This window comes from Amphiura filiformis, chromosome 11 (assembly GCF_039555335.1).
Source record: "Amphiura filiformis chromosome 11, Afil_fr2py, whole genome shotgun sequence".
NCBI lineage: Eukaryota > Metazoa > Echinodermata > Ophiuroidea > Amphilepidida > Amphiuridae > Amphiura > Amphiura filiformis.
Window position 1 is genome coordinate 66388431 of NC_092638.1, and position 14958 is coordinate 66403388.

Here is a 14958-nt window from a genome sequence, read left to right on the forward strand (position 1 = left end):
TGTCATCGTTTATTTTTCATTAGTTACTTTACATAAAAATATTGTATAACAGCCCAAGTTGGTAAAAACCACACACTTTAATTTTTATATGACTCTTGTATTAAATTTGCCTATGGTTTTGCCGGCAACAGTCAATTTTTGCCGACAAAATTAAGAATTATTAGGGGGTGTCACACCCCATTATACTCGATACTCCCCCAGCTACAGCTGCGACCGCCCTGCATGCATATTGGATGTGTGCAAAACAAATGTGCAGAATTCATGCTGCATGATTACACATAGTACAGGGAACTCTGCAGCATGCAATTGATACGTCATGCCGATAAATGATATGCGTCTGTTTTGCCCGGCTGTTTTGCACTGTCATGACTGTTTTTATTTTTGCGTTGCGAACTAGATCATACGTACTGCACTCACTGTTCATGTGTTCTGCATGTTCTGTATAAGCTTTCTGAATGTCCTGTACATACTAATCATGTTTTAAATAAATTTTATACATGCATGTCATGAATCAATCATCATGTTGACTCGACGTACTCACTACTGACTCTACTCTACTGTTGAGTATAAAACAGTGAGCTCGAGAAAACGACTCCATGAAATTACTATACCAATTACTCCGCACACTCACCTTTCTAACGCATTTGGTTTGTCTTGACAGAAACGTAGAGTCGAAAAAAGTGAAGAAAACTACCGATTTTATTACACAAATAATATAATGTTTATCCCCGGTGCAGTGTTTATCAATGTTGCATACAGGCTGTAAGTTACGTATTCTGGGCTGTCACTAGTACTGGGATGCGTGCGCATCACATTCCTTATTTGTAAACCCAGTTTGTGAGCGGGTTAGGGTTCAGCCAATCAGAAAAGACGTACTATGAGGCTGTCGCCAGACGGTTTGTTTAGGGACGGAGGAGCACAAACCGGCTGGTACCGAGACTAGCGGGAGCCCAGCCAGCTAGCACGTACGGCGCGCTGATTGGCTGACGGTTAATTGATTGATTGAATCGCACATGGGCAGAAGCGCCCATTAAATGACGTAATGCAGAAATGAAATTTAAAGGAGTACTACGCGATTTGGGTAGGAGAAAGAAATGGGGATTGCCTAAAAATAATATTATGTGTTGGCTTGATTTACCAATACCGTTTCACAAATATGGCTCAGTAGTAGGGTTATACCATGACACACTTTAAAAACAAACGTGTAGGTAAAAACAACAGATGTTGCTAAGTATCTATCCGTTCCATTAGCATGGCTTTGTTTATAACACACAATTATTATCATGATTCAAGTATTATCGACATTAAGTTTTCCATTCGCAGAGCTATGCGGAATATTATTTAGTTGGCTCTCAAAGTATAGCAGGATGTACTAGACGATAAAGTTACGGCACCGGGAACTGGTTCCCGAATTATTGTCTAGCATGCGATCTCACTAATTTACATCTGGAGAACCATCTAAATACCACCCCGCATAGCGGTGAGCATTGAAACTTAATCTCGATACTTTCCAAACCTATTGTTTGCCAATTAATGGTGCACATGTTACCATCTCTTTCTGCATCGGCATGGCTTTTTGTGATACTCAATTATATTTGCCAGTTAATTTTCATTCATTCATTTTACCCATTATATTATACCATACCATGCGTATGTAGCGTATGCGTATAAAACATGCGTTCCTGCAGGCTATCGTATATTGGTGCTGTTAAGAAAGAAAGAAAGAAAGAAAGAAAGAAAGAAAGAAAGAAAGAAAGAAAAGAAATAAATTCGTTCGTATGTACGCTCGTTCATTCGTTAGTTTCATTCATAAATATCCATTCGTTCGTTTATTAATTCATCCATCCATTAATTTATTCGTTCATTCATTCATTCGTTCATTCATTCACTCACTCACTCACTCACTCACTCACTCACACTCACTCACTCACTCACTCACTCACTCACTCACTCACTCACTCACTCATTCACTCACCCCACTCACTCACTCACTCACTCCCTCACTCACTCACTCACTCACTCACTCACTCACTCACCCAGTCACCCAAACACGCCCCAAACTCACTCACCCCTCTCTCACTCACCCTTTCTCTAACACTTTAAATAAAGAAAAAAAACTAAATACTAAATACATGCACTATTAAGCAAGAAATACAAAACTGAGGCTAAGTGCCACCAAGTGATGCTATAAACGAAGCAACTTCAATCAAACTTTTGTAGAATCCCGATTCCATAGCTTAACCATATACTACTAGTAATCTGTCCTCATAAAAGTAACGCTACTGGATTAAATTGCCATAAACATGTTACATTTAATGGTATGTTGGTTCACCTTTAAGTTGGCAGCAGGGGGGGGGGGCGGCCAAGATTGACTGAATTTTGACATCGTCATTGGTTTTACACGTAAACATGAAAATGTCTCAAAAATTCCAAAAGTGTAACGGAGCCAATAGAGCTAAAAACGCACCTTGGCTCGGGGGAAAATAATTGCGTCCAACGTCCAGGCAGTGTTGCCGTCAAATTGTCTGTTTTGTTTACGCTATTGGCTGTTGCCACATTTAAGGTTATTAATTATTTTAAACTGTTGCGATTTGGTAGTTCACAGCATCTTACGAATGGTAGTGAGCTTTAGCAAAAAACTGCATTGCTCAATTCATAGCGAGCGTGTAGAAGAATTAAAATATCACATATATACTTTTACAGATGCTGCGGTTCTTCTGTTACGTTGTTAAGAGGGCTGAAACAACAACACTTTTGTAAAACGTACATAACTCATTACCAACAATAAATTAAGCAACTTTGCAAAGTATACGATTTGTAGAATGGACTTTTGTAAAACACCAAGGTGTTAATTTTCAATAATATATTGAACTAGATAATGAAAATCGATTTTAGGTTGCTTCGACCAACAATACCTCGTCTACCCTTAAGCTGGCAGCTTGAATTTGAGAGATCTCAGTTTGCTTCCGATTGGGCTATTCCAGTTGAAATCCATACGCCCCCTATGGAAAACATGACCTTAATATCCTACAGGAGATGTGAATTTCAAATGAGGTTACCTGAATGGGTGACCCCATTTGAAATCTACACTCCCTGTGTGGGATATTTAATTAAGGTTATGTCCTCCATATAGATGGTGTATGGATTTCAACTGGAATATATCGAATCGAAGGTATCAAGTGTAATATGTTTTCCATCTGCTTTGCATACACAGGGTCGTTTTGGTGGAATGAAGAAGAAACACTTCCAAGGTGACTCAGAAGAAAGCTTAGCAAGAAGCAGCACCTCTTCCCCGTCCCTCCCGGACTCCACAGATCTGCTAGCCAAGATGAGAGCACGTAATCACGTCATATTGAACAATGGTGAAGACGAAGATGAAAACACTTCCAGCACTGCACCCGCTGGCAGCGGTCAGGAAGGGGGTGATCTGTTAGCAGATATACACCAGTTTGTGTCCTTCCAAGGGGAGGTGGATGGCCAAGCTACTATAGCGGAATTGCTGAGGCATTTTAAGAACCACTTGCCCAAGAACAGTACGGCGGTGTTCAAATCTATGCTCAGTAAGATATGTGACTTTCATAGAAACTCGGCAGGTTTAGGTGTGTGGAAACTTAAACAAGAGTATGGTTCAGGAACTTACTACCGTATTCATTTCAATAAGCGCCCCGGGTGCTTAACAAAGTCATTTTGGTGGGCGCTTATTTTTTACCTTGTTTACCTAATTTGTTTTGTAAGGGGCGTTTATTAGAGACAAATTTACGTATGTTATAAAAGGGTCCTGAGACGTTCTAGTAGCTTTTCTGATGCAGGAAATGTATTGCAAGTTTACGCAGGACTTGTAATCCTGCAGCTATTTCACTGTATCGACATCTATCTGTCACTTCAACATTAATGGTACCCTTTGGCAAATTGAAAATACCCTGGGTGGGCGCTTATTGTGGCATGGGCGCTTATTGGAATGAATAGGGTACTAGTATATCTGTGAATTGGTATGCTTACAGTTTGTCCACTCTGAAGTTCAAAGTGACAACGTGCGCGTATACAGCGCGTTAACAGTGCGTAGTGCTGCGTCTCTGCTGCAGGTATGCGTGCCTTCAAAGTCGGCACAATGTGTGCGTCCGCACTTTGTACTTCAGAGTAGACAGACTGTGTAGTAGGCACATCCGTTTCACCATAGACTCTGCAAGGTATTTAATAAACATTTGTGATGTATCATGTCAAAAGCAGACACTTTTGGGCAGGATTGTAAATGGAGAAATAGCCAAAAATTTGCCCGGGATGATTTTTTCACAATTTGGGTTTGTTGCGAATTTGTGATGTTATTAATGTTAAAAATATTATCTGATAGTTTCAGACCCAAATATAACTGGCATCTTGTATTTTTTGAGACATTTTTCAAGGTAATGCCTACTCTCAACATTGTCAATAATATTTTTAAAGGCCGATATATCAATTTCCAAGTTTATAATACCATAACTTACGAACTCAATATCTTCGCTTAGGAATGTCTGATTACATTGGGAAAAATGGCATTGTGGAGCAAAATATCTCTATATTTAAGATATGTAAAAACCTCAAAATTGATAACCTGCCCAAAAGTGTCTGCTTTTGACATGACACGTCACAAATATTAATACAGGAAACATGGTATAAGAACTATTCTATTAGTAAATCGGTTATACCAAGTAACTGATGAGGCATACTGGATATTAATCCCTGAATAGCCAGACTGTGCATTTGGTGATACTAGCACCAAAATTGGCACACATGCTTCTGTTGGGTCACTAAATACAAAAATAACGTTAGCCAAATTAAAATCCAACATGGCCGCCATATTTCAAGATGGCCACCATCGAATGATGGATATTAATGTTGTGGTGGATAAAGTTGCAATACAAGCACAAAAAATTGGATTTAACTGTTCTTTGGGCCTTCCTATGGGTCGATAACAACATGTCAGCCACTTAAAAATCCAAGATGGCCGCCATTTTAAAAGATGGCCGTCATTGAAGGCCACATATTAATATAACCGAAGATCAAAAGGATATACAAGGACCAAAATGAGAAATGAACATCGCTTTGGGTCCATCATCATGAACATTACAAATAATCATTAGCCACTTGATAATTCAAGATGGCCGCCATTTTTCAAAATGGCCGTCACAATGTGACACATACAATGTATGCATAATCATATTACAAAGTATCTAAGGGCCATACAGAAGCAAATGTTGCAGTTCATATCTCCTTTGAACATATCGAGACAAGATTCAACAACTAGTATCTACAAGGTGGGTCCCATTTTCAAGATGGCTGTCATTATCAAGATGGCCGCCATTTTCAAGATGGCCGACACCATGCATCACAGCTTAGAAGTAAGCAGTTTGAAGTTAGTATCACATCACTCTTGCCGTTGCTTCGTGATCAACCCCATTCTGTTGCCACTATCAAACATGGCCTGGACAAAGTTAGAGACACAGTGGCATTATTGAATCCAGGACTGTCATTGCTGCAGACCAACCACTCGCTACATTAGCTAAGCAAATTCAATGGTCCTGATCTGAGAATTACGGTGAATACAAGTTTGTGATCCATGATGCAGTCATGTCTACAGTAGAATTCATCTCGACCTTTGCAGGACTTAACCCCATTAAAAGTTATTAAACCAAGATAACACTCATTGAAACAGCTCAACTGATTAAATCGGATCTTCTCTGGTTGTGCACAAGTGACTGTTTTCATGTGCGATATCGCAATAAAGCTGGTATTCATAGCTTCAGTTGGGTAACCGATTATAAAGGAAACGAAAGGAAACAATGTTATGTGTGGCTTTGTTCACGAAATCAGACAATGTCGTGCTTTTTGTAAACCAGCATTCTTGAAAATGAGCAACATAATGATTTTTGACTTAACACGGTTTGGAAATAATTTCTTCATATTTTTGGTGTTATCTGTCGTTTACATGTCCTTCCTAAAACACAAAAGTACGACCCTCTCCAAACACCTAAATTAGCTAAAAATTTAGGACATGTTACAAAACTTTATTTTCTAGAACCTATTTAGAATAATTTAAATGTAGCTTTTACCGGTTTTTGTGGCATCCTTCAGAAGTGAGCGGTCCGATACCAATATTTTCGGTCAAATCTCCATTCAATTAACACGGGGAGTTGGCTAGCTATGCCTTGCCCTCACTCATATTTTACAAAAGTACGACCATTTCTGAACATCTAACCTAGCTGTAATTTTAGGTCATGTTAGAGAAATATATTTGCTAGAAGTTTTGGAGAATAAATAAAATATTGGCTGGTTATTTTTCACACAGTGATGTTAACTAGGCAAGTGTCCATTCTCCCAACATACATCATTTGTACAGGTCACGCGTCAATGGTGAGAGCACTGTGTATTGTGTATAGGAAAACGGACAGTAACTGCAGTATGCATGTTCGAAGCATTACACATCGAGATGGCTGCATTCCGATCCATTGGATCTCTTCTTAAAGATAGTGGTTGAACAAGTGCACTTACTAAAGCTGGGTGGCATCGCCTGGTACTTCAGGGTCTTTCTTGTCAGCTTCAAGCATCACAAGAACGCGCCACACACATCAAATAATAGCTGTCGGTCTTACGAAGACAGCATACAATGACTATATACTCTAGTGAAACACTTGAGAACAGAAAATAGGTAATCAGTTTCGGAGACTGGCAAGAGGGAAATGCCTGAGCCCAGACAGTACTGATACCATACTTCTTTGCTAACAATAATTTTAATTATGCATGTTGGATACAGTTTATGATTATGATATATGGTGACCCGAACGCCGTCCTGAAGTAGCCAATGAGTTTCGGAATGGAAATCATATCGGAACTTCTCAGCAATGGCTATAGAAGAAGCTCATGAACAAGTCAATGCTGCTATTGAAGGTGACGATGAGCAATTGGTGTGACTGAGGATCCATCAGCCCTCAGAAGGTGGATGGTCGCTAACACTGAAGTCAGTCACCTGGTTTCTGAATATGAAGCAACATCAGAGGCTAAAAATGCAACAGTAAACACCAACCACCATGAGCAAACAATGAAAGTGCAACAAGAGTTCCTTGACAAAGCTTGGAACCTAACCGAAGTTCTTCAAGACATGAGCAATCCTTTCCAGGAGGAGTCAAGCGACTGGTTCTTAACATAAAGGACATTGCACAACCTAGTGTTCATGAACTACTTGGCAAACATGAAAGGGGCACTGAGAGATTTTGTGAGTTTATAAATCGACTAGAGAGCCAAGAACAAGACTTGTTCTATACATCCATCACAAAGAACACAATTAGCTTTTTCACTCAACGAACGTGCTGCCACTGATTTTTTTTTCTGTTTTGAGGGTCATAGGTCAAAGGTCATGGGTCAACCCACGCTAAAAGACACTTTTGGAGGATTTGCAACTTTTTTTTTATTGCATTCTGGAATCAGTGTTGTATTTTGATTTTTTTTTCTGTTTTGGGGGGTCATAGGTCGGAGGTCATAGGTCAACCCACGCTACTATCTATACTACTGCTTTCCCGAGATAAACGCACGCGAAACGCGTATCAATAATGGCATTTTAATACTAAATGGGTCAAATAGGGTTAATTTTGGGTCTAAATAGACCAAAAGGAAGATGCAAATCGTAAAGTTTGTCACAATATATCTCCAGAATTGCGACAATATTCTCCGGGATTATTCTCAGTGTCAAATATTAGGAACTTTAAAATTTAAAACACCCAAATATTTTAAAGAAATAAATAGAACACCTAAATAAATAAATAAGATTGTAGGCCTCCTACTTGTATTGTACTAGGTATTTATTTTTAAGCAACGGGATTAAAAAAGAAAGAAAGGTATTAATTAATTCATTCATTCATTCATTCATTCATTCATTCATTCATTCATTCAATCATTCATTCATTCATTCATTCATTCATTCATTCATTCATTCAATCATTCATTCATTCATTCATTCAATCATTCATTCATTCATTTATTTATTTATTTATTTATTTGTTTATTTATTTATTTATTTATTTATTTATTTATTTATTTATTTATTTATTTATTTATTTATTTATTTATTTATTTATTTATTTATTTGATTTTGTAGTTGTAGGAATTGTAACATGTTTGGAATTTTGACAATAAAACTGTAAACTTCCTGAAGTAGGAACATTAAGATATTTCTCTGGCACGTCACCACCACCAGCTGGGTTTGGTTCAAGAATCCAAAGATCTGACACACCAATCTACTTTCAGAATGGCAAGAATGACAGCATCTCCGCACCGCGCCCTCCATCAACATTGGCGTAGATGATAGATCCCGGTGGGATTGGGGGGGTAAATATTATATTTTGCTAGGGGAATGATCCATACAATCATCCCCCAGTGTTGACGCCGGTATCAAGGCTGCATGGTATGTAGGTTTCTGACCAAATGAACCTCATATTTGGACATTTTAGCCACAAAAGTGCCAATTTTTGCGGGCTTCACGCGAATTTATTCCACTTTTGTACCATATTTCACCAGTTTAGCTTTAACATGGCAAATTTTTCGCGCGCTTCGCGCGCATTTGTACCATAAGCTTATTCTGTCTCCGAAAGGTGCTGAATTCAATATACCTCAACACCCCCTCAATGTCAAAAAGAAATCTACGCCACTGTTCATCAGCACCAATTGAGATTAGCTATAGAGCAGGGTGGCAAGTCGGTCCCCTTCCCTGCTCAGGCGAAAGATATACTGTGACAAACTTTACGTCTAAACCAGGTGGACGAAACGGGGAACATCAAGTTTACGTACTCTCCCGACGAAATGTCTTTCCGCACCCCCTATAACCGCAGAAAACGTTAAATTGTAATGATACTACGAATGGAAAACTGAACTGTCACTAAAATATAAACCCTTTAATCAATAATAGTCATAATTACAGGAACCTGGAACCCTCATTTATTACAAAAATAAAGAAAGACAAAATATCCTTATTTTGCAGTAAATTACACAGTAAAATTGCATTGGAAAAAGTGGCGGCGCTGTTTAATGAAGCTCATTATGACGTAAATACACTGTTTCTTTCAAAAAGTTATCATGATCGACTTGCAGTTATCCCGACTGCACTGCTGGTCATCATCAACAATGTTTGATACAAACGCTCTTTGGGTTCGGCTGTTATTATTATCTTGGTGGGTTTTTTTCGGCCGTCCAGATTTCGGGCGATTGTCCGCTGAGCCATGAATCTCCTTTTTCTCAAATTATATCGATCAGATCCTCGTCAATATTCAATAATCTTGCAATTTCACGGTTAGATTTTCCTTCACTATGATATGCTTCTATCATTCCCTTCTGGTGATCGGTAATTTTTGGCGTTTTGAGCCTGATCTGATGTTAAAACTGAACAATTTAAACTATAATGCGCTGCTACATGTAGATAGGGAATCCCTGTAGTGAGGCTGCACGATATTAACTGAATGGAAGTTATCTCTTTTTCATCGTGGCAAATAACATAATCCCATAACAATTACTAATCCGTTGTAATCGGGGATACCTTTATTCCTCTAGTATCATAATTCATAACCTTGATCATTTTGTTATGCATCACATGGTTTAAAAAAGAGTTCAAATACCCCGGGCGTCATCTGTTGTTATGGTGGTCGTCAAGGACTGACGTCATAATTAGCTAATTAAGCACAGCGCCGCCACTTTTCCTATGGGGATTGTGTACAGGTTTTTCATGAGATCATAAGAAAGTTTGTTTCGTTATTTTCCAGCAATGTTTTGATGTTGAAAAGTTGATTAAAACTGATTAAAGGTATTATAGATGATATTGAATTAAATAAATAGGTTTCAAGTCAGTATTATTAAAAATTCAACAATTGTTACTGCGGAAAGACATTTCGTCGGGAGAGTATGAGGAGGAGAAGGATTGTAGCATACCGTTCCTTGATACATTAGTGGTTCGTAAACAAGATGGCACACACCGACATCGCCCGGTTAATAATTACATTATACAGCAGAGACACTGAAATGAATACCCGGGATCGATACACGTGAATGTGCTATGCACGATTTGATATTCAGACGATAAATCATTGGATACCGGGGTAGAAAATGATGAATATCTCCCGTAATTGATTTAACCAGATTTTGTTCCTTGCACTTGAATATGTGTTCAACGGATATGATAGTCGTTAGCTAGCGTCTTGAGAAAAAAGCGTGCGTCTTGAACTCAAAAACTGACAAAAATATTCTGATTTTATATGTGCCGAACTATAGCGCAATGATAGCGGGATATAGACCACACGTCTAATATACTGTGCATACCTTGTGGTTAAATACCACTAATTATGTATTACACGGGTTTCAATGGGAAAATGGCTAATTTCGGGTGGAATTTTCTCATATTCAGAACTCTCGCAGTTAAAAGTCACTAATATCAGGTGAAACTATATGATTTAGATGCCAAATGATCAAAAACTCAACATAGGTTGACCTGAGACTTTTCTTGTTTTAACGCACTGAAGCGTAAACACCTTAAAATGGCAGTGCGCCCTCGAAGCTGAAAGTTACAATATGGTAGGGCGAATATTTACTAAAAACTGAAGCCGTGCGTATGAATTTTGGTACTATTACAACAAAAATGTCATATAATGAGAGAAAATATACCATTTTGAAGCATCAAACCCTAATAAGTACTTTTTTGGCTATATAACTTTCAGCGATTTTAATGCAGTCTTTTCAGACCTATTAGTGGTATGTAACCTTGTGTAGTCGTGCATTGTGTGAGAATAATTCCCTCCCCATCCCCGACTGACTGATAAAGGTGGGGGACATGGCCCCGCCCCCTGTAACTGTTTCGTATGCACGTGTAGTTTTCAACACATTAATCCTAATTTTCAGGTCTGCTTTAATAAATGTAGTAAAAAGTAAAGCTAAATAGGCATTATTTGCATAATAAAATGGCAAACTGGGAAAACATTTCAACACATTTTCTTCTTGAAATTTCTGAAGGGTGAATTTGCATTATTATTATTATTATTATTTTTAATATATTGTTTATATTATTATTATATTTTCCCCCCTTTGAATATTTTGCCCTTCATGTACATGTATGCTGCACGCAGCCTAGTGCCACTTCCCTAGTCCTTGTGTGCATCTGTGAGTTACATGTACGAGGGGCGGTCAGTAATTAATGAGAGTTGACTTGTAACCCCATATATGGATTATTTTCATGGCATTTCTCTATGATCACATAAACACTGTACCTTTGTCTTTCAAACAACACATGTAAAAATTAAAGTATGGAGAGTGCTGCTTTTAGCAGTAGACTGCTTTTTCATTTTCGCCATTTTTGCAGAAAAAAGTACTTTCTTTCAAGTCCTAAAGTTGTTGAAATTCAAAGATGTCCCATTTCCACCCAAGTTTAATGGCAAGTCTCAGACATGGACTCTGATCGATTCCGGACTCGAGCCGGATTCGAGCTCGGACTTGGTACTCCAGACTTTGATTCGGGCCCGGACTCGGACATAAAAGGACTCGGACTTGGCTCGGACTCGGGTCCAACTGGACTCGGCTCGGCTCGGACTCGAACAAGCTGGATTCGGGTACAAGTCTGCTAAGTATATGATTCGTCTCTTTGCTAATTCATTAATCGCAGTTTGGGGCGATTAGTTCAAATCCAAAGTTCTATAGCTACATTGGGGAGTAATATTTTCCATTAATTTTTGGTGGAAATGAAAGAACACATAAAAACAAGTCAAAAGCATGCATTAACTCAATTTGCTCAAAATTCTCGATTCGTCACTCTGCCAAATTCATAATGATATTACTTAGTGCAAACAACACATGCTAATTCAGTTCCATCTGGATACTGATCGCAAGGTAAAGCTCCATGGTAGGTTCCTGGATTGAGACATCTTGCTTCCACCAAATAGATATAACCACCACCTTGGTTTTCTTTGCTACCTTTAGCTGATCCCAGATGTTCTTCAACACAGATAAATTCGGATTTTTAAGAAAGTACTCGGAGCTCATTAGATAACCAATATATTCACGTGTCCACCCAGTTGGGCATGTCAGTTTTGCAGGAATCATTAGCATCATGTTTCGACTCTTGGTTTGACACACTGCACATACAACGTCTTTGTGATCTCTTGATGACAACGGATCGAAGTCGTGGATGCGGTATTCTACACCGTCAATGAACGCTCTTCCATCTTGAAAGCCTGGATTGGTGCTCATGTATTCAGGATCTTGAGGTAAGCAGAGATAATTTGAGCCGCCGCCTGCAAGATTCCAGTGAGTAGTACCAACATAACCTTGGTTTAAAAAGGATATATCAAAGTACAAGAATTCTTTATATTTATTTATTTATTTATTTATTTATTTATTTATTTATTATGGACATCATTAAATTACTATAAATAACATAGATTAATTATAGTACAAAATGAATGTTATCGTGCCGTGTTTTGCTGAACTCATAATACGAGGGTTGGAAAAAGCACACTTTATCGAAATGTATTTATGATGATGGCTAATATATACCTTTGTCTTTCAAAATATACAATAGTTTGATTTAAGGGTATTACGAGGTATTGTTGGTCGAAGCAGCCAAAAAAAAAATCGATCTTCATTATCTGAATCAATATATTATTGAAAAATAACACTTTCGTGTTTTGCAAAAGTTCATTCTACAAATCATATACTTTGAAAACTTGTTTAATTTATTGTTGTTAATGAGTTATGTACGTTTTACAAAAGTGTTGTTGTTTCAGCCCTCTTTACAACATAACTCAAGAAAAACAGGACCTACAAAAGTATATCTGTGATATTTGACTTCTACACGCTCGCTATGAATTGAGCAATGCAATTTTTACTAAAGCTCACTACCATTCGCAAGATGCTGTGAACTAAACAAATTTCTGCTGCTACGACCAACAATACATCGTATACCCTTAAGTGTTTGATTTAGTTTCGTTTTTTTAAATAATTTTTTGATATGACTGTGATGTGCTTTGTATCTTACGTAAGTCCTCTGATCAACATTTGTGTGTGTGCTATTCAGAATTCATACACTCTTAGATAGCGAGAACCAACTTAGATACGGTGGCTCAGTGGTTACGGCCTTGGACTCATAATCTTAGAGCTTGCTCGACGTGCGCGGGTTCGAGTCCCCGTCCCACCACCGTGTTGCACCCTTGGGCAAGGCGCTTTGCCTCGCTTGCCTCACCCCACCCAGGTGCAATGGGAAGCTGTTAGGGGTAGTCACAGTCGTCGTACTGATGAACCCTGCGCCATTTGTAGGCTGCAAACGTGGTTCCGACATATTCTAATGACGGCGGAATAAATGTAAAGCGCTTTGAGGCTGTTTACGGCATAAAGAGCTATATAGATATCTACATTTCTACATTTTAATCAGCGCAAGCGTTAGAAAAATCCAAACCATGCATTGATTGTGTATAATGTGCACTCCACGTATTACACGCAGTGCTTTCGCACACGTTCGCGTCGCGTAGTCTTGATTCATTTTTCGGGCGGGTTGATGCATTTATATTTGGTTCTATTTTCCAATATTTTTGGTGATAATTTTGTTACAAAAACAGCAAATATCACATGTTTTTTTCTTCTTCTCGTGTATGAAATAGGTTAATGAACGCGTATTACTAGTTGCTCGAGAAATTAGACAAAATATTGCACTTGGGCTGATGTTGGTGCGTCTACTGCACTCCCCCTTCTGGGCTCGTGCATTAGACGCATCAACATCAGCGCGCGTGCATTATTATGTTGGACGACACTTCCGTAAATCATGTCAAAAGTCGAATTTAGAGTGCACCGGTGCATCCTTAACTTTGTTTATGCCCGGCTATCGACCACACACTTTTCCAAGGTTCAGACAAACGCAACAATGTAGGAACGGTAGTCCTCACGGACGTCTCCGAGGCATTTGACCCGGTAAATCAAAATATAGCTGTTGAAAAGTTTATTGCTTTGGGGGTCCGGGGGGGCTATCGTTCCTTGGGTTTGCAGTTTCCTCAATAATCGCACTCAGTGTGTGAGATATAACCAAACCATGACCATGATGACTGATTGTGTCTTGTGTGCTGGTGTGCCGCAAGGTACCAAACTTGGTCCCATCATTTTCCAGGCTGTCATCAACGATGCTGCTCAAGGTTGCAGTTCTCACTACTGGAAATATGTTGACGATCTCACATTCGTTGAGAACCGTGCGTGTAGTGAGAAAGGCAACCTTCAGTCTGATCTTGATGACTTCCTGGACTGGTCTGTAAGTAACCATCTGAAACTCAACCCTGACAAATGTCAAGCCATTCAAATCTGTTTCACGAGAAACCCACCTTCTCATCCCATTCTGAAGATAGGCCATTCATTGCTTTCTTTTGTTTCATCTGCCAGGGGGAGGAGTCGGCGACCTTCACGTGGTCTCCCCTGTTAACTCGCTAAAACGAGAACCAACGCCGACAATGAGTCAAGGAAGAAAGCGACATATCGCTAGTCAACGCAGTGTTACCCAGGAGCAGCGCCGTGACTCTGAGCCCTGCTTCGCGCCCTTTTTAGGACGGACAGCTACTGCTGTCGAAGGTTACGGTGTAACTGAACGTAGAAGGCCTCACCCCTGCCAAGATGAACATCATTGAGCAGCTGGCAGTCAACAACAAAGCCATTGTGATCCTTCTCCAAGAAACACACCGTGAAACCAATGAAAAGCTAACTCTACCTAACTTCTCACTGGCAGGCTACATCCCAAGCAAACACCATGGACTAGCAACCTTCATCAGCCAAGACACAGATGACTGGTCTCTTGAGGCCCAGTCCTCACCCGACTCTGATACTGAATGGATCGCTGTGAAAGTGCTTGGCATCAACAGCATCAATTGTTGTACAAACCACCTCCAGTACGCCTGACCAACGCACCCCTACCTCATTATCCAG